At 44.6% G+C, this 27,460-nt stretch overlaps 1 pseudogene; it reads left to right on the top strand.

Annotated features, from left to right (window-relative positions):
* The first annotated feature begins 21,410 nt into the window (after window positions 1-21,410).
* LOC123441547 overlaps window positions 21,411-27,460 on the top strand; it is a 31,906-nt pseudogene continuing 25,856 nt past the window's right edge.

Raw genomic sequence — 27,460 nt, 5'->3', positions numbered from 1 at the left:
GAAACAAACCCTTTGCTTTCGGAATTGAGATAGGACATGTACCCAACTGTTTTGGATATCCTATGAAGATGCATTTATCCTCTTTGGATTTGATCTTATTCGACTGAAACTTTTTCACACAAGTGTCAAAGCCCCAAACTTTCAAGAAACAACAGTTTACATTTCTCCAAACCTCAGTGTATACTGTGTCATCTTAACGGAAATACGCGGTGCCCTATTTAAAGTGAATGCGGTTGTCTCTAATGCATAACCCATAAACGATAGTGGTAATTCGATAAGAGACATCATAGCATGCACCATACCAAATAGTGTGTGGCTATGACGTTCAGACACATCATCGCACTACAATGTTCCAGGTGGCATGAACTGCAAAACAATTTCCACATTGTGTTAACTGCGTACCAAAACTCGTAACTCAGATATTCATTTCTATGATCATATCATAGACAGTTTATCCTCTTGTTACGACGAACTTCACTCCGAAACAGAATTGAACTTTTCAATATTTCAGACTTGTGATTCATTAAGTAAATACTCTAGTATCTACTCAAATCGTCATTGAAGTAAGAACATAATGATATCCACTGCGTGCCTCAGCACCCATTGGACTGCATATATCAAAATGTATCACTTCCAACAAGTTAATATCTTGTTTCATCTCAATGAAAACAAGGCCTTGCTCATGTGGTATGATTTGCATGTCACTAGTGATTCAAAATCAAGTGAGTAAGAAGATGCATCAGCATGGAGCCTCTTCATGCAATTTATACCAACATGACTCAAGCGGCAGTGCCACAAGTAAGTAGTACTATCATCATTGCCTCGTATCTTTTGGCACCAATATCATGAACATGTGTAACACTACGATCGAGATTCAATAAACTATTGAAGGTGATTATTCAAGCAAATAGAGTAACCATTATTCTCTTTAAATGAATAATCGTATTGCAATAAACACGATCCAATCATGTCCATGCTTAACGCAAGCACGAAATAACAATTATTTAGGTTTAACACCAATCCTGATGGTAGAGGGAGCATGCGACGTTTTATCATATCAACCTTGGAAACACTTCCAACACGTATCGTCACCTCGCCTTTAGCTAGTCTCCATTTATGATGTAGCTTTCATTTCTTGTTACTAATCACTTAGCAACCGAACTGGTATCTAATACCCTCGTGCTACTAGGAGTACTAGTAAAGTACACATCAACATCATGTATATCAAATATACTTCTTTCGACTTTTGCCAGCCTTCTTATCTACCAAGTATCTAGTGTTTCTCCGCCTCAGTGACCGTTCCCCTCATAACAGAAGCACTTAGTCTCGGGCTTGGGTTTAATCTTGGGTTTCTTCATTACTACAACAACTGTTTTGCCGTTTCACGAAGTATCCCTTCTGGCCCTTGCCTTTCTCGAAACTTAGTGGTTTTACTAACCATCAACTATGATGCTCCTTCTTGATTTCTACTTTCACAGTGTCAAACATCGCGAATCGCTCAAGGATCATCGTATCTATCCTTGATATGTTATAGTTCATCACGAAGCTATCAAGGTTTGGTGGCAGTGACTTTGGAGAACCATCACTATCTAATCTGGAAGGTTAACTCCCACTTGATTCAAGTGATTGTCGTACTCAAACAATTCGAGCACACGCTGAACGATTGATCTTTTCTCCTTTACTTCGTGGACAAAGAATCTTGTCGGAGGTCTCATACCTCTTAACAAGGGCACAAGCATGAAATCACAATTTCATCTCTTTAGAACATCTCTTATGTTCCGTGACATTTCAAAACGTCTTCGGCGCCTTGCTTCTAAGCCATTAAGTATTTTGCACTGAACTATCGTGTAGTCATCAGAGACGTGTATGTCGGATGTTCACAACATCTACAAACGACGCTCGAGGTGCACCACACCGAGTGGTGCATTAAGGACATAATCCTTCTGCGCAGCAACGAGGACAATCCTCGGTTTTACAGACTCAGTCTGAAAAGTTTGCTACTATCAACTTTCAACTAAATTTTCTCTAGGAACATATAAAAACAGTAGAGCTATAGCGCAAGCTACATCGTAATTCGCAAAGACCATTAGACTATGTTCATGACAATTAGTTCAATTAATCCTATTACTTAAGAACTCCCACTCAAAAAGTACATCTCTCTAGTCATTTGAGTGGTACATGATCCAAATCCACTATCTCAAGTCCGATCATCACGTGAGTCGAGAATAGTTTCAGTGGTAAGCATCTCTATGCTAATCATATCAACTATACGATTCATGCTAGACCTTTCGGACTCATGTGTTCCGAGGCCATGTCTGCACATGCTAGGCTCGTCAAGCTTAACCCGAGTGTTCCGCGTGTGCAACTGTTTTGCACCCGTTGTATGTGAACGTTGAGTCTATCAAACCCGATCATCACGTGGTGTCTCGAAACGAAGAACTGTCACAATGGTGCACAGTCGGGGAGAACACAATTTCGTCTTGAAATTTTAGTGAGAGATCACCTCATAATACTACCGTCGTTCTAAGCAAGATAAGGTGCATAAAGGATTAACATCACATGCAATTCATAAGTGACATGATATGGCCATCATCATGTGCTTCTTGATCTCCATCACCAAAGCACCGGCACGATCTTCTTGTCACCGGCGTCACACCATGATCTCCATCATCATGATCTCCATCAACATGTCGCCATCGGGGTTGTCGTGCTACTCATGCTATTACTACTGAAGCTACGTCCTAGCAATATAGTAAACGCATCTGCAAGCACAAATGTTAGTTTAAAGACAACCCTATGGCTCCTGCCGGTTGTCGTACCATCGACGTGCAAGTCGATATTAACTATTACAACATGATCATCTCATACATCCAATATATCACATCACATCGTTGGCCATATCACATCACAAGCATACCCTGCAAAAACAAGTTAGACGTCCTCTAATTGTTGTTGCATGTTTTACGTGGTGACCATGGGTATCTAGTAGGATCGCATCTTACTTACGCAAACACCACAATGGAGATGTATGAATTGCTATTTAACCTCATCCAAGGACCTCCTCGGTCAAATCCGATTCAACTAAAGTTGGAGAAACCGACACTCGCCGGTTATCTTTGAGCAACAGAGTTACTCGTAGCGATGAAACCAGTCTCTCGTAAGCGTACGAGTAATGTCGGTCCGAGCCGCTTCGATCCAACAATACCGCGGAATCAAGAAAAGACTAAGGAGGGCAGCAAAACGCACATCACCGCCCACAAAAACTTTTGTGTTCTACTCGAGATTACATCTACGCATGAACCTAGCTCTGATACCACTGTTGGGGAACGTCGCATGGGAAACAAAAAATTTCCTACGCGCACGAAGACCTATCATGGTGATGTCCATCTACGAGAGGGGATTTCCGATCTACGTACCCTTGTAGATCGCACAACAGAAGTGTTAAGAAACGCGGTTGATGTAGTGGAACGTCCTCACATCCCTCGATTCGCCCCGCGAACCGTCCCACGGACCGTCCCGCGATCCGTCCCACAATCCGATCCGATCTAGTGCCGAACGGACGGCACCTCCGCGTTCAGCACACGTACAGCTCGACGATGATCTCGGCCTTCTTGATCCAGCAAGAGAGACGGAGAGGTAGATGAGTTCTCCGGCAGCGTGACGGCGCTCCGGAGGTTGGTGGTGATATAATCTCGGCAGGGCTCCGACCGAGCTCCGCAGAAATGCGATCTAGAGGTAAAACCGTGGAGGTATGTGGTCGGGCTGCCGTGGCAAAAGTTGTCTCAAATCAGCCCTAATACCTCAGTATATATAGGAGGGAGGGGGAGGGAAGAGGCAGCCTCAAACCCTCAAGGTTTGGCCGAAATTGGAGGTGGAGGAGTCCTACTCCAATCCTACTTGGAGTAGGATTCCACCTTCCCACTTGGATACTCTTTCCACCTTGTGTTTTTTCCTTCTCAAACCTTATGGGGCTTAGTGGGAACTTATTCCAGCCCACTAGGGGCTGGTTTATCTCTTCCCATAGCCCATGAGACCCCTTGGGACGTGACACCCCTCCCGATGGTCCCCGGCACCCCTCCCGGCACTCCGGCACACTACCGATGAGCCCGAAACTTTTCCGGTGACCAAAACAGGACTTCCTATATATCAATCTTTACCTCCGAACCATTCCGGAGCTCCTTGTGACGTCCTGGATCTCATCCGGGACTCCGAACAACATTCGGTAACCAACCATATAACTCAAATACGCATAAAACAACGTCGAACCTTAAGTGTGCAGACCCTGCGGGTTCGAGAACTATGTAGACATGACCGGAGTGACTCCTCGGTCAATATCCAATAGCGGGACCTGGATGCCCATATTGGATCCTACATATTCTCCGAAGATCTTATCGGTTGAACCTGAGTGTCAAGGATTCATATAATCTCGTATGTCATTCCCTTTGTCCTTCGGTATGTTACTTGCCCGAGATTCGATCGTCAGTATCCGCATACCTATTTCAATCTCGTTTACCGGAAAGTCTCTTTACTCGTTCTGTAATACAAGATCCCGCAACTTACACTAAGTCACATTGCTTGCAAGGCTTGTGTGTGATGTTGTATTAACGAGTGGGCCCCGAGATACCTCTCCGTCACAAGGAGTGACAAATCCCAGTCTCGATCCATACTAACTCAACGAACACCTTCAGAGATACCTGTAGAGCATCTTTATAGTCACCCAGTTACGTTGCGACGTTTGATACACACAAAGCATTCCTCCGGTGTCAATGAGTTATATGATCTCATGGTCATAGGAACAAATACTTGACACGCAGAAAACAGTAGCAACAAAATGACACGATCAATATGCTACGTCTATTAGTTTGGGTCTAGTCCATCACATGATTCTCCTAATGATGTGATCCCGTTATCAAGTGACGACACTTGCCTATGGTCAGGAAACCTTGACCATCTTTGATCAACGAGCTAGTCAACTAGAGCTTACTAGGGACAGTGTTTTGTCTATGTATCCACACATGCACTGTGTTTCCAATCAATACAATTATAGCATGGATAATAAACGATTATCATGAACAAAGAAATATAATAATAACTAATTTATTATTGCCTCTAGGGCATATTTCCAACAAAGACCCCACCCCGAGGCCAGGGGGCGCGCCATGCAGGCTTGTGGTCCCCTTGGAGGTCCCCTGACCTAGATCTAGCGCCTATAAATTCCCAAATATTCCCAAAAAAATCAAGGGAGCATCGTAGTCACTTTTTCGCCACCGCAAGCTTCTGTCTCCACAAGATCCCATCTGGGGCACGTCCTGGTGCCCTGCCGGAGGGGGGATTCGGACACGGAAGGCTTCTCCATCAATACCATGACCTCTCCGATGATGCGTGAGTAGTTCACCATAGACCTACGGGTCCATAGCTAGTAACTAGATGGCTTCTTCTCTCTCTTTGATCTTCAATACAAAGTTCTCCATGATCTTCATGGAGATCTATCCGATGTAATCTTCTTTTGCGGTGTGTTTGTCGAGATCCGATGAATTCTGGATTTATGATCAGATTATCTATGATTCTTGCAATGGGAGAAGTGCTTGGTTTTGGGTTCATACCATGCGGTGACGTCACCTAGTGACAGAAGGGGTAGCGAGGAATGTATCGTGTTGTTGCCATCAAGGGTAAAAAGATGGGGTTTTCATCATTGGTTTGAGATTATCCCTCTAAATCATGTCATCTTGCTTAAAGCGTTACTCTGTTCGTCATGAACTCAATACACTAGATGCATGCTGGATAGCGGTCGATGTGTGGAGTACTAGTAGTAGATGCAGAAAGTACCGGTCTACTTTTCTCGGACGTGATGCCTATATGCTAGATAATTGCCTTAGATATCTTCATGACTTTGCGCGGTTCTATCAATTGCTCGATAGTAATTTGTTCACCCACCGTAATACTTGCTATTTTAAGAGAAGCCTCTAGTGAACACTATGGCCCCCAGGGTCTACTCCACACCATATTTTCAGCCTTACACTTTTTACTACGTTGCACTTTCCGCCTTCAGATCTCACTTTTGCAAATAGTCTTGAAGGGATTGACTACCCCTTTGAAGCGTTGGGTGCAAGTTTGTTTGTGTTTGCGCAGGTACTCTGGACTTGACGAGACCCTCCTTCTGGATTGATACCTTGGTTCTCAAACTGAGGGAAATACTTACTGCTCCTGTGCTGCATCACCCTTTCCTCTTCAAGGGAAAAACCAATGCAAGCCCAATATCCGTCAACGTGTCAATTTCTGGCGCTATATTTTGAGAAGTAGCACACACTATGTTTCTTCATGGTGTTTTGGAAGAGGAAGTGTACATCAAACAACCTCCTCGATTTGAGGATAAAAATGCACCCTTATTGTTTATAAGTTTGATAAGGCCTTGTATGGTTGAAACAGGCTCAAAGAGGATGGTACTCTCGCCTCAGTACAAAGATGAAACAACTTGGGTTTCTTCCATCAAAATCTTAGACCTCTATGTTTATTGACAACAAGTTCAAGACATCCACATTTGTTCTCATATATGTTGATAATATTATTGTGACTAGCTCCTCTAATGATGCAATAACTCATTTTCTCAAAGATTTAAGTTTGTTGTTTGCTCTAAAAGATCAAGGAGAACATCTCACCAACACCTTTGTCCATCTCAGAGTTGTTAACTCTGACTCAAGGAGAACATCTAAATCAGGAAGATAATAGTAGTTATAGAAGCATTGTTGGAGCTCTTTAGTATTTATCTCTAACTCTGCCTGCTATTTCATTTGAAGTAAATAAGGTTTATCAGTATTTGCATGCACCCACCACTACGCATTGGAGAGCAGCAAAGTGTATTAAAGGGTATGTGAAGAATATAATAAGTCTTGGTTTGACTATTAGAAAATGTTCATCTACACGTATTAGTCCCTTCTACGTTGGGGATTGGGATGATTGCCTTGCTGATAGGAGATCAACTGGTGGGTTTTGCAATTTTCTATGGAACAAATAGAATCTCATGGTGTGGAAAGAAGCAACCAACTATTTCCAAGTCAAGTACATAAGCAGAATACAAAGCACTAGAAAATGTAACAACTTAGGTGATTTGGGTATAGTCTATCTTGAAGGAACTTGGTGTTCATCATAATTTGCCTCCATGCCTTTGGTGTGATAATCTTGCTGCTACATACTTGTCTACTAATCTAGTGTTTCATGTCAGGACTAAACATATTGAAATAGACTTTCATTTTGTCTGAGAATGGGTGGCATATAAGCAGTTTGAAATCAGACCCATTCCCTCCGAGGATCGTTTTGCAGATGGGTTCACAAAAGCATTGCCAGTTAGAAGCTTAGAAGAGTTCAAGTGTATTCTCAACTTGGGCAGGTGTGATTAAGGGAGAGTACTGAACATTATAGTGCTAACGTGATCGTGACTAATGTCACCCATGCATCTCTCTCTCTCTCTCTCTCTCCCTCCCTCCCTCCCTCCCTCCCTCCCTCTCGTAGCTTACTTGGCTTGTACTCCACGTATAGGGATAGATAGAGTTTGTTAAGGATAGAAATGGGTTGTTTAAGTTTCTATCCTTTCTTCTGTTTCAATAATCAAATCCGTGTAAATTGCTATGAGAGGTTTTCTCGTTCTATCAATATAATCCCTACGGGCTCTCCTCTGGAGAGCTGAGACACATCATCATATTTCACAAGGAAGAGTGCATCTACCGATTATGATTTGTTCCTCATAGTAGCAAGAAATCACTTGATCAATCGGTGGCACGTCACAATTTTTTTATATCACTCCACTACTACACTCCTTTAAAAAATTATTATGTCTTGACCACGTCGCGTGTGAAACCCATCCTGCCCAGCAACCATGAGATGAAGTGACAAATTCTTTTGCTCCCTGACCGTATTTATTCCGCGAGTGATAATAACTTCAATGATCCAACTTTGTCTAAGTCTTCTAATCCTATGGATAAGTATGTTGTTGCAGAAAACACGGAAGAAAATGCGCGCCAAATGGTGTTGATTTGGTGCCAAAAGAATCATTTTTTTAGTGTTTGCGAGAAACACTTCAAGAGCTAAGAAAATCTGCATCGAGATCCTAACGGAATAAGCGTGACAAGCGATCAGCGCAGTGATACGTAGCGTCGAGTGGCTCAGGCGGGCCAAGGAGATCGCCCTCGACTGCCGTGCTGCAATCGAACGAGGCGCTTGCGCAATCACTGCGTCGCACAAGTGGACCCACTGGTCATGTAGCGGCGCTCTACTCCCCATGTCGGACTGATGCAATCGCTCTTCGCTCCCGATCAGACTGCACGATCAGGCATGCAGCAGTTGTCGGGCATGACTCTCCCCCGCGCGCCTCTCTTGGGCGGGGCCCTCTAGCGGCTACGCTGTCCACGTGGATCCGCCTCACGATTCAAGGCTACCGGATCTTCTGCAGAATCTCTTGTAGCGCCAAGATCTTCTGGAGCAATCACGAGTTTCACTGCACCACCATCTCAAGTTGCTGCAACTTTACCACCAGGGACATGCCTTTCTAGGGGAGTTAACAATTGTATCAATTACGAAAATATAGCAAAGTTTGGTCTGGCATGTTTATTAGGTGAACCTCGTACTATCCATGAGTCTTTTGGTGATGCACGTTGAAAATAGGCAATGGAGGAGGTATTTTCCGCTCTCTAGAAAAACTAGACGTGGCACTTTGTTCCTCGCAATGCAGGTAAAAATTTGATTGAATCAAATAGGTCTATAGGACTAAAAGTAGATAAGACGGTACTATTGATCCTTATAAACAAAGATTGGTAGAAAAGGGATTTAAGCAACATTATGGTATTGATTATGAGGATACTTTTAGTGCCGTTTTAAAGCTCCTTCTATCCGTCTTGTGTTATCCATTGTTGTTTTCAAGAGATGGAGTCTTAGAAAATTAGATGTATAGAATACATTTCTTCATGGTGTTCTCAAAGGGAAAGTGTACATAAAACAACATCCTGGATTTTAGGATAAAAATGCACCCTTTCATGTCTGTAAGCTTGCTAAGGCCTTGTATGGTTTGAAACAGGCCCCCTAGAGCATGGTACTCTCGCCTTAGTACAAAGATGCATCAATTTGAGTTTGTTCCATCATATCTGACACTTCTTTGTTTGTTGACAACAAGATCACAATATCCATCATTGTTTTCATATATGTTGTTGATATTGCTGTGACTAGCTCCTCTAATGATGTAATAACTGGCTTGCTTAAATATTTGAGTTCATAGCTTGCTCTAAAAGATCTAGGAGATCTACATTTCTTTTTAGGAATTGAAGTTAAGAAAATCGTGCATGGAATTCAACTCTCACAAGAGAAATATGCAAATTATCTATTAAACAGTGTTGGTATGAAAGATTGCAAGCCTTCACCAACACATTTGTCTAGCTCACAATCTTTAACTCTGACTCAAGGAGGACTTCTAAATGAGGAATACAATACGAGTTATAGAAGCATTGTTGGTGCTCTTTATTATATAACTTTAACTCTGCCTCATATATCATTTGCAGTAAAAAAAAGTTTGTCAGTATATGCATGCACCCACCACTCCACATTGGACAAAAGCAAAGCTTATTTTCAGGTATGTGAAGAACAAAATAAGTCTTGGTTTGACTTTCAAAAAATCTTTATCTACACTTATTAGTGCCTTCTTCAATGAGGATTGGGTTCGTTATCTTGATTATAGGAGATCATCTAGTGGGTTTTGCAGTTTTCTATAGACCAAATCATGTCTCATGGTGTGCAAAGAAGAAACCAACTGTTTCCACCTCAAGTACTAAAGCAGAATACAAACTACTAGGAAATGCAACAGCTGAGGTGATTTGGGTACAACCTATGTTGAAGGAATGTGGTGTTCATCAAAATTTGCCTCCATGTCTTTGGTGTTATAATCATTCTGCCACCTACTTATTTGCTAATACAGCGTTTCATGCTAGGACTAAACATATTAAAATGGACTTTCATTTCGTCAGAGAACGAGTTGTGAATAAGCAGTTTGAAATCAGATTCATTCATTCCAATGATCAGTTTGAAATCAGATTCATTCACAAAAGCATTGCCAGTGAGAAGCTTAGAAGTGTTCAAGCGTAATCTCAACTTGAGCATCTGTTATTGAGGGAGAGTATTTAACATTATAATTGTAATGTGACTGTGACATATGTCACGCATGCCTCTCTTTGTCTCTATCATAGCTTACTTGTCTTGTACTCCAAGTATAGGGACAGATAGAATTTGTTGGAGATAGAATTGAGTTTTTTAAGTTTCTATCCTTTCTTATGATTCAAAAACTGAATCCCTATAAACACATACAAGAGGTTTTCTCGTTCTGTCAATATAAACCACACGGGCTCTCCTCTGGAGGGTTTAGACACTTCATCATATTTCACAAAGAAGAGTGCAGCTACCGATTAAGATTTGTTCCTCATAGCAGCTAGAAATCACTTCATCAATCGGTGGCACATCACACCTTTTTTACATCACTCCACAACGACACTGCTTCAAAGAATTATTATGTTTGTTCCACAACACCAGTGAAACCCATCCTGCCCAACAATTGTGAGATGAAGTGACAAATTGTTTTGCTCACTTCCCATCTTTATTCTGAGGTTGATAATAACTAGAGTGATCCAACTTTGTCTAACTATTCTAATCCTATGGCTAAGTATGTTGTTGCACAAAATTGGGAAGAAAACGACGCTTCAAATGGTGTTGATTTGGTGCCAAAATATTCATATTTTATGTGTCCCCGAGCAACCCCACTTGATCCGAGTGAATCTACGGTGGGATTCCAACCGAATCTGCCTAACACGCGATTAGCTCCGGGATCCGTAGCGTCAGGTGGCTTAGGAGGGACACATGGATCGCCCTCAACTGCCGCGCCTCAACCGGACGATGCACATGCGCAATCACGGGTGCCCTGCTTGGATTCAGTGTAAACATATACACCCGGATTTATTCTACAAGTGTATATTAACGGTCATTGTATAATTTTTGCATGGACTGAAACCGATGGTTGTAGGTCTGTATTTATTACAGAGGTATTTTGGAGCAAACCGGCAATCGAAGCGGGGCCTAGGTCGCACCAGCGGACCCAAGGGTCATGTGGCGGAGCCCCACTCCATGCGTCAGCCTGATGCGACCATGCCCCAATCCGGCGTGACTACTTGGTCGGGCCTGCACCAGTTGTCGGGTGTGACTCGCCCCACGCGCTTATCCTGGTGCGAGGCCCTTTGGTAGCTGCGTTAGCCCAGGTGGATCTGCCTCAGGATCCAAGGCGCCCAGATCTTCTACGTAATCCCCCGTGCGCCAGGATCTTCTGCGACAACGGCGAGGTTTGCTGCACCACCATCTCCTATTGCACTACAAGAAATATGTCAACTAACGACCTTCTGTCACTGACACTCGCAGAATTGGTCGTAAATCTACGACCATTTGAGACCAATTGGTCGTAAGCTGTCCGGAGGGGTCCTAACCTCAAAAACTAACGACCTTTTTCATCAGAAAGGTCGTAACTTCCTTACAGGAAAAGGTCTTAAAGCAGATAGCCATCTTTCGCATCCTAATTTGTAGCTAATTGCAGATGACCATCTATATGTTCCTTACACTTGGCTGCTAATTCATGTTTGAGCTTAGTTCGGTCTCCTCGTGAGATTCTTCTATTGTATTCTTCTTCCTGACACCTACTGCTACTGCAACAAAAGACCTTCCAACGGCGCCAGAAATAGGAGTGTTGCTTGATACTCCTCAGCAACGGCACCAGGAATCCTCCTGCTATGGCTATGCCTTAAGGGACTTCCTAGGCAAATATGCAAAGGATTTCCCCCGTGGCCTTGGAGCCTTGCGTTGGTGTTCCCTCAAAGCGGAAAGGGTGATGTAGCACAGCGGTGGTAAGTATTTCCCTCAGTTTGAGAACCAAGGTATCGATCTAGTGAAGGAGTATCACAAGTGCCTGCACAAACACAAAAAGCTTGCTCCCAACGCTATGAAGGGGTTGTCAATCCCTTATAGATTGTTCGCCAAGTGAGAACTTAAAGCAACAAAGTAACAAAGCAAAGTAAAAGCAAAAGTGGAAACGATAGATGTGAATAGACCCGGGGCCCGTAGTGTTTACTAGTGGCTTCTCTCATGAAAGCAAGTATACGTTGGGTGCACAAATTACCGTCGAGCAATTGATAGAACCGCGCAAAGTCGTGACGTCATCTATGGCAATGATTATATCTATAGGCATCACGTCCAAAACAAGTAGACCGATACTTTCTGCATCTACTACTATTACTCCACACGTCGACCGCTATCCAGCATGCATCTAGTGTATTAAGTCCAAAAGAACATAGTAACGCCTTAAGCAAGATGACATCATGTAGATGGACAATCTCATATCTACGACAGAGCCCACCTTGTTACCCTTGATGGCAACTACACGATGTGTGCCTTGCTGCCCCTACTATCACTAGGAAAGGTCACCACATGGTAAGAACCCAAGACTCGGAGAGGCTTACAAGGATATCAAATCATGCATATAAGAAATCAGCAAAGACTGAAATATATATCATAGATAATCTGATCACAAATCCACAATTCATCGGATCTCGACACACACACCGCCAAAGAAGATTACATCGGATAGATCTCCATGAAGATCATGGAGAACTTTGTATTGAAGATCCAAGAGAGAGAAGAAGCCATCTAGCTACTAACAACGGACCCGTAGGTCTGAAGTGAACTAGTCACGAGTCATTGGAGGGGCAATGATGATGATGAAGAAGCCCTCCAAGTCCAAAGTCCCCTCCGGCAGGGCACCGGGAAGGGTCTCCAGATGAGATCTCGCGGAAACGGAAGCTTGCGGCGGCGGAAAAGTATTTTCGTGGATCCCTTCATTTTTTCTGTATTTTAGGGAATATATAGGCGAAGGATCTAGGTCAGGGGGGAGCCAGGGAGGCCACAAGCCTACCCACCGCCGCCCCCGTGGTGGCGGATGGGGGGCTTGTGGTCTCCTTGTAGCCCTCCTGGCTTGGCCCACAAGCCCCCTGATCTTCTTTCGTTCAGAAAAAATCATTTCGGGGATTTTATTCGTTTGGACACCGTTCCAAAATCAGATTTGAAAAGACCCAAAACACAGAAAAAACAGGAACTCGCACTTCGCACTGAATTAATAAGTTAGTCCCAAAAAAATATATAACATGTACATAAAACATCCAAAGATGACAAGATAACAACATGAAACCATCAAAAATAATAGATACGTTTCAGACGTATCACCTACCGAGGGAGTTTCTAACCCACCAGACATGCCTATTCCATCCAGAATGCGTGGCAACGCAACGGTAACGTGGTGACTATGCTACTCGCATGCAAGTTCACGCGCTCTCGAGTTGGGGCCCTCGACCACCATCCAAACCTAGGCGTCAAGCCACCACACCATGTAATTATTATTAAATAGATACATATGTACTTATAAATGATTTTCAGGAAAAATAAAGAGCAAATTATAATGCAACTGCAGTTCAAATTTGACCCGCTTCTTGTTGAATCGGCGGCAATTTGTCTTTTTCACTAGAGGTGGATAAAAGCTTTTAACACCCAACCATTTTGTCAATTGTACATTAAATATGGCCTAGTATTTTAGAAAAATGATTTGGTACAATTTTGAAACAAATATATGGTAGGTCCTTCACAAAAAAACTCATTTGACACAACGTGAAGGTTTTTGCATTTTTTCGATTTTTTTTTAATTTGTTATGCTCGTTTCAAAATGCGGTCGAAACGTCGGGCATGACCGTTCATAGCTAGGGGTTGAATCTTGCCAAAATTTTGTTGGATCTCTAATTAAACAGATACTTCTTTACCTAAAAATGATTTTAGGAAAAAATCTTGAGAAAACTATGAGACACCTCTAGTTCAAATTTGACCCGCTTCCTGCTGAATCGGCGGCAATTTTTCTTTTTCACTAGAGGTGGATAAAAGCTTTTAACACCCAACCATTTTTTCAATTGTACATTAAATATGGCCTAGTATTTTGTAAAAATGATTTGGTACAATTTTGAAACAAATATATGGTAGGTCCTTCACAAAAAAACTGATTTCGGGCACTTGAAAAATGGAAAATGAATTTTTCATAAAAGAAAAATGAAAAATTCTTAATCAACATTGTTTGCCATTCCAATATGCACCCTTGTGCACAATATTAGATCATTTTAACAAACTATGCCATGAATGTGACCATAAGATTGATCATTTGGCTTGAAAGTCATGAATCTTCACACACGATAGCCCATTTCTAAGAACACTTTTTAAAATAATCATTGTATTACAAGTTTATTATTTTTACTTGTAACTTGGTCACATATTATGACACAACACGAAGATTTTCCATTTTTTTGATTTTTTTAATTTTTTATGCCCGTTTCAAAATGCGGTCGAAACGGCGGGCATGACCGTTCATAGCTAGGGGTTGAATCTTGCCAAAATTTTGTTGGATCTATGATTAAATAGTTAGTTCCTTACCTAAATATGATTTTAGGAACGAATTATGAGAAAACTATGAGGCACCTCTAGTTCAAATTTGACCCGGTTCCTACTGAATCGACGACAATTTATCTTTTTCACTAGAGGTGGACAAAAGCTTTTAACACAAGAATCATAGATCAAGCTGGCCAAACAAAACGACTCCGCCACAACTTTCATTACAAAAGAAGATGGCAGCGTCTCCCTCCCACCTCCCAGGGCGGCGACCCAATGGCGATCTGGAGCTCTAGCCGACACCTCCTCCGCCCTCGCCACCCCTCTGCTCAGGTGAACCTCCCCGACCCTTCTCTCGTGGTCGTGCATGGCCTGCATGGGTGGTTCTTCGTTGGATCTGGATTTCTCGCACGGCTTGGCTTTCTCTCGTGAGGTTTATCGCCACTCGGGTTTTACGGTGCACCCGATGAAGCATCTTCGCCCTTTCATTATGGTGATTTCCTTTGGTCGTCACGTGTTCCGGCTCTCGCCTGACACAGTCGCTGCAGCTCTGGAATCGATGATTAGAGGATCGGCTATCGAGTTTCGGGTTTCTCAAATCACAGATTAGGTTTTCTCCTTCAAGGTCTCCTGCATGCAAGTTGGTTTTCACATTCTGGAATTGCGTTCTTTCAAGTGCTCAAGTTTTAAGTGCTTCTTCCATCTTTGGGGACATGGAGGTCCTAATTGGCATCGGGAATTTGCTCTGTGGAAGAAGAAATGTGATGCGGAGTGGATTATTGTGAGCCCCTCTAAGAGGAGAGCCTCTTTAGGTCTGATGGCCATGCATTCCAGACCACTTAAGTCTTCTCTCAAATCTGGATCTTCTGTTCGTAAGAAGCTATATTTTGCATCCCTTCAGCAATATGAGGTTTGCAAGGGCTATAGGTATCCTGTTTCCCATGATTAGCTAGTCACTCTTGAGCAGGCTGGTTATTCGGTACCTTCCCCCGAACGTGTCATCATCTCTGCACCACCGCCGGCGGAACTCCGGTGGACGGCAGCCATGCCGCATATTACGTTTGGTACAGTTTCTTGCCAAGTTTCATCTCCCGGTTCTCCCGGCGAGGATTTTCAAACTGCCAAAATTTTCGGAACTTCCCACGTGCAGCAAGAAGCTACAACTGATCCAGCCGAGATTCATGGTACTTTGAATGATGGGAATCAATTTTCGGTGGCAAGTTTGGATTCTGGACAAATTTCCTCTCTCATTAATGAGACTGCTGAGGTTTTTTATTCCCTTGGGCCTGAACCTAATTGCACGATGGATATTCCTTCCTCTCAGGAGGCCCATCTGGCTTTTGACGAACTCATTAATGGTATGGTTGAGGATATCTTTTCTTGCTCTATTTGCAAGGCTCGGGGCCATCTAGGTGCAAACTGTACGGCTTTGCCTGGATGCTCTGACAACACGGTGGGCCACGCACGATCTAGAGGAGCCTCGTTTATGCGTAATAATTGTCTTACTTGGAACTGTAAGAGACCCACCACCTCCCCTGTCGCTGATATCTAGGGAACCGCTGATACTCTTGGCGAAGAAGCAACCCCTGCGGCACAGTTCCGTCCTGTCTCATCGCCGTCGCCTCCTCAAACTCCCTCCGAGACACCACCTGTCACTCCACCACCGCCTCCAGCAATGGCGAACTTTGAGCTTGATCCCGAGTTCTTCCTCCCGCCTGGTCACAATATCATTGATGGAGGGGTCGACCGGCTGCCTCGGACCTACACCACGCCGGCAGTACCCATCACCAGGCGTCACGAGCGCTTCGTCATCGCTGACGTTCATCCAGCGCCGCCGGCTGACGAGGTGATTCAGGTACGGCAAGAAGTTGCTGCTCTTCTCTTGCATCAAGGGTTGCATGTCCGGTCTGCTCAACCTTGGATTGAGGGAGTTGGTTTGTTTGAGCTCCGGGATGGTGCTGAGAGTTATGCCGCGGTCCACATGGTTCCGCAGCCAGTTGCTCAAAACTCTGTTGTGCGCTTCATGCGTCATGATCAGGGCCTTGGCTTCCGCGGCCAAGAGGGTTTTCGTTAGGGCTGCCTCATGCTTTTGGGGGTACCGTTGGATTTCCGCAATACTGAAGATCTCAGGGCGGCTGTTAACACCTTTGGGGAGTTTCACCATTGGGTCAGTGATGACCCATATTTGGTTCGTTCTATTGTGTTTGCTGCCTTCCCAGATGACCGACTAGTACCTCGCAGTATCAGTTTTTCTGAATATTCGGCTTGGGGTGGCGCAAAGGTTTCCTGGTGCGCTCCTGTGTACATTCTGGGTACGGCGGCTGCAGAGATTCTTCCGAATGATGAGGACCCGATGCCCCTCAATGGCAACCCTCATCCGCTCCTTGGACATCTTGTTCATGACAATCTGCAGTTTGCTTTGCCCCCATATCCTGCACTGGGCTGGAATGCGGTTCCGCTCGCACCTGGAGATCCTGGGCCTGCTGCTGCTGCTGCTGACGATGGAGGCTGGGGGCAGCCGCCTGCTGACGCTGATAATGAAGGTTAGGGTCAGCCTCCTGCTGCTGGAGGAGGTTGGGAACCTGATGCGGCACCAGCTGCACCTGCTGCTGATCCGTTACAAGACCAAGAATCTATGGTGATTGATCAGCCGAGTCCCTCTTCCTCGGATTCGGTTCATGAGTTGGTGGACCTTGATCTGCCGCAGGGTGATATGGAGGCGGAACCGGCTGCTCAAGAACCACCAATGCATAATCGTGACGCTGCTGATGCTGATGTTGATATTCCTGATGCGGCCCCGAACAATGCTGCTGAGCCGGAGGATGATGCTAATGTTGATCTTCCTGATGCTGCCCCGGACAATGCTGCTGAGTCGGAGGAGGAAGCACCTGTGTTGGAGGAGGTGCATGATGAAAACCCCCTGGCAATGGTTCTCTACAAACCCCCTCCACCCACTCAGTCTGGCAAGCTCTTTGTTGGGGCTGCTAGGGTTTTATATGGGCCTCCTCTGCCGCCGGTGATGTCCTGGGCATGCACTTTTGATGCTCTGATGGGTCCTGCTGCTGCTATGCATGTACCTCGTCAATTACAGCTGCCAATCCTTGAGCCCATTCTGATCCCCAAGCGATCCTGGGATGTGGCTTTTGATGCTGATGCTTCAGGACCTTCCCTGTCGGAACCTGCTTCTGCCTCGCTCTCACTGCAGGAGGTAATCCCACTCAGTCCTACTTCTTCCTCAGAAGACTTATCTTTTCGCTCTCCTGCTCCATCCAAGAAGGGGACCCGCAAGAAGGCCACTCCGGTGGTGGACTCCTCGGTGAGACGGTGTACTCGTGGCTCCATCAAGCGTGATGGCTTCAAGCCAATTCTGCAAGAGCTACCTGCACATGTCCCCAAGAAGAGGAAGCCCAAGGCCAAGCTTATGTCCTCTACGTCCCAAGAGACCGAAGATGCTCAAGTACCTCCTGCCACTCCTATCCCAGTGATTCAGGAGGTAGGGCAGTCACTTGGCATAGCTCCTGAGAAGCTTACGGTGGATTGACTTATGGAAGATCCTGCTGACTCTGCGCCATCATCTTCTGATGTTTAATCCATCCATGTTTAGCTGTTACTGTACTGGTTCTATGTACTGTCGAACTTCTGCTTGCGCTGTCTTTTGGTGTTTGGAACTTTGGTTGAAGTGGCTATTACATAGCCTTGCTTTTGCCATATCTATGATCTGCAATGGATAGTCGTTCCACGAGAAGTTGGCGTGTGCTATGCTGGAATGTGCGTGGCCTAAATTCGGATCATAGGCAACGGGCAGTCCGTAACAAGATTGATGAGAGCCTTGCTGCGGCGGTCTGCTTGCAGGAAACAAAAATGCAGTCTATTGAGTTTCGTGCAGTTAAATGTTTCTGCCCCAAACGCTTTGATAAATTTGCTTACTCCCCTTCCAGGGGTGCATCAGGAGGGCTCATCACCCTTTGGAACTCATCCATTCTCACTGGTCATTTAGTAGAATGCACCCCATACGGCTTGATCATCTCCTTTACCTCAAATCACACGAGTGAATCATGGACTTTAGTTAATGTCTATGGGCCATGTCAAGGGGAGGCCCGTGATCTTTTTGTGAGCTGGCTTTACAATCTTGATATCCCCACTGGGGCCAATTGGTTGCTTCTTGGGGACTTTAATTTCATTAGATCTCCTGACAACAGAAACCTCCCTGGGGCTGATGTGAATGACATGTTCATCTTCAATGAAATTATTGGGCATCTGGGATTGTTGGAGCTTCCCATCAAAGGAAGATCTTACACTTGGTCCAATATGCAGGACACCCCTCTTCTGGAGCAGATGGACTGGTTCTTTACATCAACCAACTGGATCTCCCCCTATCCTCTTACCCAAGTGCTTCCTCTGGCAAAGACTGCATCTGATCATGTGCCCTGTGTAGTCACTGTTAACACCTCCATCCCCAAATGCAACTTATTTCACTTTGAAAATTACTGGGTTGAAATGGAGGGCTTCACAGAATGTGTACAACAATCCTGGCTCATTCCTTCAAGAAAGACACACATCTCTGCTGTTATCATGGATAAGATGAAGCATCTTCGGCAAGCTCTGAAGAAATGGCAGACGTCTCTGTCTCAGTTAAATTTTTTTATTTCCAGAAGTAATCAAGTGGTGCTATGCTTGGATGAGCTTGAAGAGTTGAGGTCCCTCTTCAGACCAGAAGCTAACTTCAGGAAAATTGTCAAACTACATTTGGAACATCTTCTACACCTTCAGTGCCTTTACTGGAAGAAGAGGGCCACTATCAGATTTGTTAAGGTTGGTGAGGAAAACACTAAGTTTTTTCATGCTATGGCCACTGAGAGATATAGGAAGAATTCCATTGCCTCTCTCAAGTTAAATGATGGATCTATCATCTCTGATCATGATCAAATTGCTGCATGCTTCTAGGCATCTTTCAAGGATAGAATGGGAACTTCTCATGGAATTAATATGGCATTTGACTTACAATCCCTGCTGAATGAGGTGGAGGGCCTAGACATTCTCACAGAACCTTTTTCCAAGTCTGAAATGGATAAGACTGTGCAGGATATGCCCATTGATAAAGCTCCAGGGCCTGATGGTTTCAATGGGTTTTTTTTCAAGAAATGCTGGCACATTATCTCCCTGAGTTTTATCAGCTTGTGGCTGAATTTCATGCTGGACAGGCCCAGCTGGTAAACATGAACTCTTCCTATATTACACTCATTCCAAAGAAGAGATCACCTGAACATGTGGGAGATTATAGACCAATATCACTTACTGGAATGAGTCTCAAATTTCTGTCAAAAATGCTTGCTAATAGGCTACAGTTGCAGATTGTGAAATGTCTTCACAAGAATCAATACGGTTTTATCAAATCTAGGACCGTTCAAGATTGTGTGGGCTGGACTCTTGAGTACCTGCACCAATGTCATCAATCCAAGAAGCCTATAGTTATTCTTAAGCTGGATTTTGAAAAGGCATTTGATTCTGTGGAGCATGAATTCATCTTTCAGATTCTTAAGCACAAGGGCTTCAATGATAGATGCATCCTTTGGGTTAGGGAGCTACTAACCTCTGGATCTTCTTCAGTACTGATCAATGGTGTGCCTGGAAAGAAGTTCATGTGTAGGAAAGGGGTCAGGCAGGGAGATCCTATGTCCCCACTGCTTTTTGCTATTGCTGCTAATTTTCTGCAATCTCTGGTTAATCAACTACTGGTGGAGGGGCTGATACAGCTGCCTATACCTTGTCATGATAAGGACTAACCTATAGTGCAATATGCTGATGATACTCTTATAATCCTACCAGCTGATAAATCACAATTGTTGCAGTTTAAGAAAATGCTCTTGCTTTTCTCCCAGTCCAGTGGATTACAGGTGAATTATCACAAATCTGCACTCCTACCTGTCAACACTTCTCCTCAGCATCTGCAGGACCTGGCAGACTCCATTGGTTGCAAAGTGGGTTCTCTACCCTTCACATATCTGGGACTGCCTGTTGGGACAACTAAACCTAGAATCATTGATCTCATGCCTCTAGTGGATAACATGGAAAGAAGACTCAGTGCTAGTTCCTCTTTTCTTGCTCAGGGGGGAAGACTGCAATATGTAAACTCAGCACTGTCTACTATTCCCATTTTCTTTCTGTGCAGCCTAGATATACCACCAGGTATACTGAAGCAATTGGAGAGGATTCAAAGGCAATGTCTATGGAGGAGAAATGGGAATGATCATGCATCCTCTCTTGCTGCTTGGCCTCTGGTGTGCAGGCCTAAAAATAGAGGGGGGTTAGGGATTATGAATTTAGCAGTTCAGAATGAAGCACTCCTGCTCAAACATGCTGATAAATTCCTAAATCATGCTGATATCCCTTGGGTTCATCTGATTTGGAACACTTACTATCATAACATTGTACCTCAGGGCACTGTACTTTGTGGTTCCTTTTGGTGGAAGGACATCTGCAAACGTCTTGACAAATTCAGATCAGTTACCTATGTTCTGCCTAACAGGGGTGACTCCTTCCTGTTTTGGTCCGACTCCTGGTTAATTGGGAACTCCATTATGCCATTGGCAGCCAGATTCCAAAGATTGTTCTCCTTTGTGGCTGACCCCTTCTGCACAGCTCAAGAGGTCTTTGCTGCTTTTTCTGATGACAGTATGCTTTCCATGTTTCACCTCCCACTGTCTGCTCAAGCTTATCAGGAACTGACTTCGGTCAAATCTTTGCTTCTGGACCTGGACCTTGATTATCAGGCCTCTGACAGATGGGTATGGGGTAAGGATGCTAAGGTCTACACAGCCAAGGCATACTATGCTCATGTTCATAGCAGTATTATACCTAATCCTTTACTCAACTGGATCTGGAAAAGCTGTTGTACTATGAAGATTAAGATGTTTGCCTGGATGCTTATCATGGACAGGCTGAACACTCAGGATATGCTGGAGAGGCGTCACTGGAAGGTCTCTGATTCTAACCTTTGTGTTTTATGCCATGCTTGAGTCAAGGAAGACAGAGATCATTTATTCTTCAACTGCCTATTCAGCACCAGGGTCTGGAATTACTTGCAGATCACTTGGCAGGGATCATCTATGTGGAGTGTTACTGTTGCAGCTAGAAAGGACTTCCCTAAACCTTTCTTTGCTGAGGTAGTTTTCACTGCCTGTTGGAATATCTGGACTACCAGAAATGCAAAGGTCTTCAACCAGGAGCAGCCAAAGTTCAGGAAATGGAGAGCTGGATTCATTCATGATATTTCTCTGTTAGCTCATAGAATTAAGGCTAGTTTCAGGGATGATCTCCTTAAATGGATTTCCTTTTTGCCTCCTTGAGGTTTGTATTCCTTTGCTCCTCCCTCCTTTGTACATTCTACCTCTTGTACATACAACTTTCATAGTTGGGAATACAGAAAATGGCTGTGGGGGGTTTTCCCTACAGTAGACGGTCAAAAAAAAAGCTTTTAACACGCAACAGTTTGGTCAATTGTACATTAAATATGGTCTAGTATTTTATAAAAATGATTTGGTACAATTTTGAAACAAATATATGGTAGGTCCTTCACAAAAAACTCACTCTGAACACTCGAAAAATGGAAAATGGATTTTTCGTGCAAAGAAAATGAAAAGTCCCTTTGGCAACATTGTTTGTAATTCTAAGATGCAAGCTTGTCTACTCCAAAAGATCATATTTTGATTTTATCATGTGAAAAACTGAAAGCAAAACAATAGGGAAAATACAATGGCATATGCTTTATTCTGATTGGTGGAATTGGTTGTGATAGGAAAAAAACAACATTGCTTGTCATTGCAATATGCACATTTCTAAAAAAATGGAATCATTTGAAGAAAACATAAGAGGGTAAGAGGATAAAATATAAGAGAAACAAAAGAAAAGCATCAAAATTACATAAATTTTATTCTGGTTGGTGGAAAGATTCGTGACATGAATCGATGACATGACAAGCATCCGTCCATCCATGCACCCATCCATATGTTCATCTGTCCGTCCATCCAAACCACCTCAAACCCAGCAAACCCAACCCCTCGTGGCCATCTCTCTCTCTCCAATCTCTTTGAAACCCTAAGTCTCCCTCAATCCACATATCCCTCCCAGATCTTGATCCGTCGCATGCAACAGCCCCCACCCATCCACCCACCACCGCCCATGGAGATGGAGATGCCGGCGAGCAGCAGCAAGCACGCGCCCGGCTCACCGCCAAGGTGGTGGCCATCCTCGACGGCCTGCTCGAGCGCGCGGCCAAGCAAGGCGACGCCGTCGACGACGTCTCGTGCTCGAGCTCGGCGGCATTCCTGGGCCCGACGGAGAAGAAGCCGGAGATTTATTTCGAGTCATTTTGTAAAATATTTTAGATAGATCCTTCACAAAATTCCTTATTTATACAACACTAAAAATAATTTCAATGCCACATATCTTCAACCAATCAGGAGGTAGAAACGAGTCTCCCACGGATCACCCCACAGACCACCCTAAACACCGTTGGATTCTCCTCGATACGACGGTGGAATTCAGCCCCTCAGCCTCTCTCCCCGCTCCTATGGCCATCTCGCACGCCAAACCCTATCGCAACCTTCCCCCCTCCCCCTTCCCGTGATGGACGCGTGATTCCGCCGATCCAGTCCCGTCCCCGCCGCCGGAAGCCTCATCCGCCGCTGCCGCCAAGCCCGTCTCCGTCGATCCGGACCCGCCCCAGGCCCCGGAGGCGGCCTCCCCCGCCACCGCCGCCGCCAAGCCCGTCTCCACCGATCCAGCCCCGCTCCAGGCCCCGGAGGCGGCTTCCCCAGCTGCCACCGCCGCCGCCAAGCCTGTCTCCACCAATCCGATTCCTCCCTAGGTCCCGGAGGCGGCTTCCCCCGCCGCCGTCACCAATCCCGTCTCCACCGATCCAGTTCCTCCCCAGGACCCGGAGGCCGCCACCACAACCCCCCCGCTACCGCTAGGCACGATCTGAATGGGCCGCCCTCGATATCCACCCCCGCCAGAAAGCTCAGGAAGCCCCTCACCGACGAACTGCGCGCCATCGTGGAGGAGCCCCTCGCGCGGCTCCCTGTCGACCTTCGCCTCTGCCCGGTGGACCCCCCGCCGATCTTCGTCAACAAGCTCGCCCTCAGCTACCTCGGCGTCCTCGACTTCGCGTGGTTTGGCCTCGGAAATGAGCCCCGCCCCCCGACCTCGTCACGCAATTCATCGCCTATTACGACCCGACTCATCATCGTAGCTTCATCTGGGACACCCGCGTCAGCTTCAACCGTACATACTTCGCCACCGTCTTCATATTTTACTTGGTTGTAGACCATCATTGAATATATATATATTGTTTCTATGATGCCGTTACTTCAACTAACATTACAATTTGTAAGTGCCTCTAGTGCCCCTTAGTGATTTTGGTGGTTTGAAGACTTATAGGTTAAGTATCTAATGTGTTCATGAGTGTACATATGATCTATAAGTCGCTGAGGAGTTTGAAATATTCGATGAATATCGACCCCTAAAAATGTATATCTTCGGTTGAAGAAATTGGTCTGAAGCTGAAGATTTGAATCGCGAAGAATTTGTGTTGAAATTGATACTCCCTATGAAGATATTGAAATTGAGGAATTCGGTGTGTCCTGAAGAAAATCATTCTGAAGACTTTGACGCATGAAGATTTACTCTTTCTATTTTGTTTTCTTCACACTTGAGTAATAGGAACACCGTACTGTTAAAGGGGGTCGAGGTAACACATTGGAATGAATTTCCTCATGATGCTCAACCCAAGCCTAATCATACCAAAAGCCTCAACTGAGGAATATGAGTGACATGAGGACTCTCACAGTTGAGGGTCCCGACCGCATCGATAGCCACGCCACATCATTGGTCTTATCCACACCAACGGTCATATTATTTAAGGGCATTAATGTCAAATCATGTCGGGATGTTGCCAGGCTATAAATAGCCGCCCCCCACAACCATTAGTTGGTTGGCTGCTCCTTTAGAAACTGACACTTGTCATAAGAGCAACCCAAATTCCTCAGAGTCTTCGAGAGTAATTCATCAGTGAGGAAATACCCCATACACCAAACCACAAACCGAAAACCAAGTGATTGAGCATCACTTAAGAAGTTGTTCCTGTGTGGGACTGAAGCCTTTTACCTTTGAGGACTGTGCATCCTCCATACGGTTAGGCGTCATGGTCTCGAGCAATCCAGCAGTCAATTGTGGATCGCCAGGTGACCAAGATTGTGAGGGTTTGGAAGTCTGCCCTGAAGACTTACCACGAGTGTTGGGCGAGGAATGTGTGTTCTTAACCCAAGGAGAATACAGTAGGGACCGTGTCTCCCGGGACTGTGTGTCTTTTGGTTTCAATACCAACCGCTCCAAACCATATGTACAACTGTCACAACAGTTGGAACTGGGTCATCAACTACTGCCTTCGCTGTGAAACGGGTTCTAATTCCTCAACTCTTTATATTCCTCAGATTATGTGTTGACGATTTTGACTGTCAATGTTTGAAGAATTTGCTGAAGACTTTCTCTGAAATTCCTCAACCCCAAATTCTTCACTCAAGTTAATCCTCATCTGTTTTCTGCGTGCCTGCTTACTGTGCAAACTGTTTTCATATTCTTCATCCTGAAAAACTGATGTAGTGAAACTTTGCACTCCTGATCCTTTGTTGTTTCCGTTGTGAGTTAGACATCAGTGAGGAATTTCCTCAGTGATGAAATTCTAAAAATCTTCTATTCACCCCCACCTCTAGTCGATATAACACACTTTCAATTGGTATCAGAGCAAGGTACTCCCTTGTTCTGTGTGATTTTGGTTTAACCACCTGGAGTTTTAGTTATGTCGACTGCAGGCATGATTAAGGTTACTGCAGCCTGTCCTACTTTCGAAGGAAAGAACTTTCCCTTCTAGAAGACCAAGATGCAGATGCATCTACAAGCTAATGACAATGATCTCTATTATATTGTGGAACATGGTGCCCCCATCATCTCTGCTAGTATCTCTGCTGCTGATGTGAAGAAATTCAAGCAACTTGACTCTCAAGCGTAGAATATCATCTGTGTCCATCTGAGCCCAGGTCAGTTTGGTAGAGTGAGTGCTTTGGGCTCAGCGACACTTATCTGGGAGAGATTGTGCAAAGTAAATGAAGGAGTATCAACCAAGCGTGATTCTCGTGTTGATGTTCTTCGCAATCTCTTCAATCGCTTCAAAAGTTTGACAATGAAAGCTGCCAAGATACCATTGATCGCCTCACTGACATATCAAATGAACTGCAAGCACTGGGAGCTCGATACATTACTGATCACGAAGTTGTGAAGAAACTTCCAAGATCTTTGGATTCTTCATTAAATACTTTAGTTCTAATGTTTCAAGAAAGACCAGACTACAAGATGCTTGATCCAGCTGATATACTCGAAAGACTCCATACTCATGAATTCCAGCAAGAAGAAAAGAGATATCTATATGGGCCAAGCTATTCTAGAACACGTGCACTGAAGGCTAGAGCAATTTCCTCATCTGAAGAAGAAGACTCGGATGATAGCATTGGTGATCCTGAAGAATTTGGACAGGAGCTTGCAATGCTTGTGAGGAAATTCCAGAGGTTTACAGGACGTGGCCAGTTCGGTAAATCTTCAAGAAGAGATATGAGCAAATCAGAATCTTCATCTGAGGACTACAAGAAAAGAACCTACCACAAATGCAAGAAATCAGGTCACTACATTGCTGATTGTCCCCGTTGGGGAAAGGAATCAAAGAAGAAGAAATATAAGGATGACAGTTCTGATGACTCGAAGAAGAAGAAGAAATATTCAAAATCCTCATCTTCAAAGCCCTCATCGCACAAGAAGACTAGTTTCAGAAAGGCTCGGGAACTTATTGGCAAGGAAATGGATTCCGAGGCAGAATCAGAGGAATGTGATGAAGAGGACGGTTGTGATGAAGACTCAGAATCCGGACAGGCTAGTCTTGCACTTGCAACCACTTTCGTCAGCAAGTCAATCTTCAACATTGAAGAAGATGATAACACCATCCACACTGATGACTATGCTGATGTGAAAGTGCGTTATATCGACTAGAGGGGGGTGAATAGGAGATTTTTAGAATTTCATCACTAAGGAAATTCCTTTTGAGGAAATTCCTCACTGATGACTAACTTACAGCGGAAACAGTAAAGGATCAGAAGTGCAAAGTTTCACAACAACAGTTTTTCAGAGTGAAGAATGTGAAAACAGATTGCACAGTGATCAGGCACGCAGAATACAGATGTGGATTAACTGACGTGAAGAATTTGGGGTTGAGGAAATTCAGAGAAAGTCTTCAGCAAATTCTTCAAACAGTTGCAGTGAAAGTCATCAACACATAATACGAGAAGAGTAAGGAGTTGAGGAATTAGAACCCGTTTCTCAGTGAAGACAATCATTGATGACCCAGTTCCAACTGCTGTGACAGTGGTACATCTGGTTTGGAGCGGCTTGGTATTGAAACCAAAGGACACACAGTCCCGGGACACACAGTCCCTACCATATTCTCCTTGAGCTAAAGACACACAGTCCTCGCCCAACACTCGTGGTATGTCTTTAGGGCAGACTTCCAAACCCTCACAAACTTGGTCACCCGGCGATCCACAATTGACTGCTGGAAAGCTCTAGACCATGACGCCAAACCGTCTGGAGGATGCACAGTCCTCAAAGGTAAAAGGCTTCAGTCCCACACAGGAACAACTTCTTCAGTGATGCTCAATCACTAGGTTTGGTTTGTGGTTTCGGTGTATGGTGTATTTCCTCACTGATGAATTACTCTCGAAAGCTCTGAGGAATTGGGTTGCTCTTATGACAAGTGTCAGTTTCTAACGGAGTAGCCAACCAGCTAGTGGTTGTGGGGGGTGGCTATTTATAGCCTGGGAGCATCCCGACATGATTTGACACTAATGCCCTTAAATAATATGACCGTTGG

The sequence above is a fragment of the Hordeum vulgare genome, chromosome 3H (assembly GCF_904849725.1).
Source record: "Hordeum vulgare subsp. vulgare chromosome 3H, MorexV3_pseudomolecules_assembly, whole genome shotgun sequence".
Lineage (NCBI taxonomy): Eukaryota > Viridiplantae > Streptophyta > Magnoliopsida > Poales > Poaceae > Hordeum > Hordeum vulgare.
This window is presented reverse-complemented; position numbering and strand designations above follow the sequence as displayed.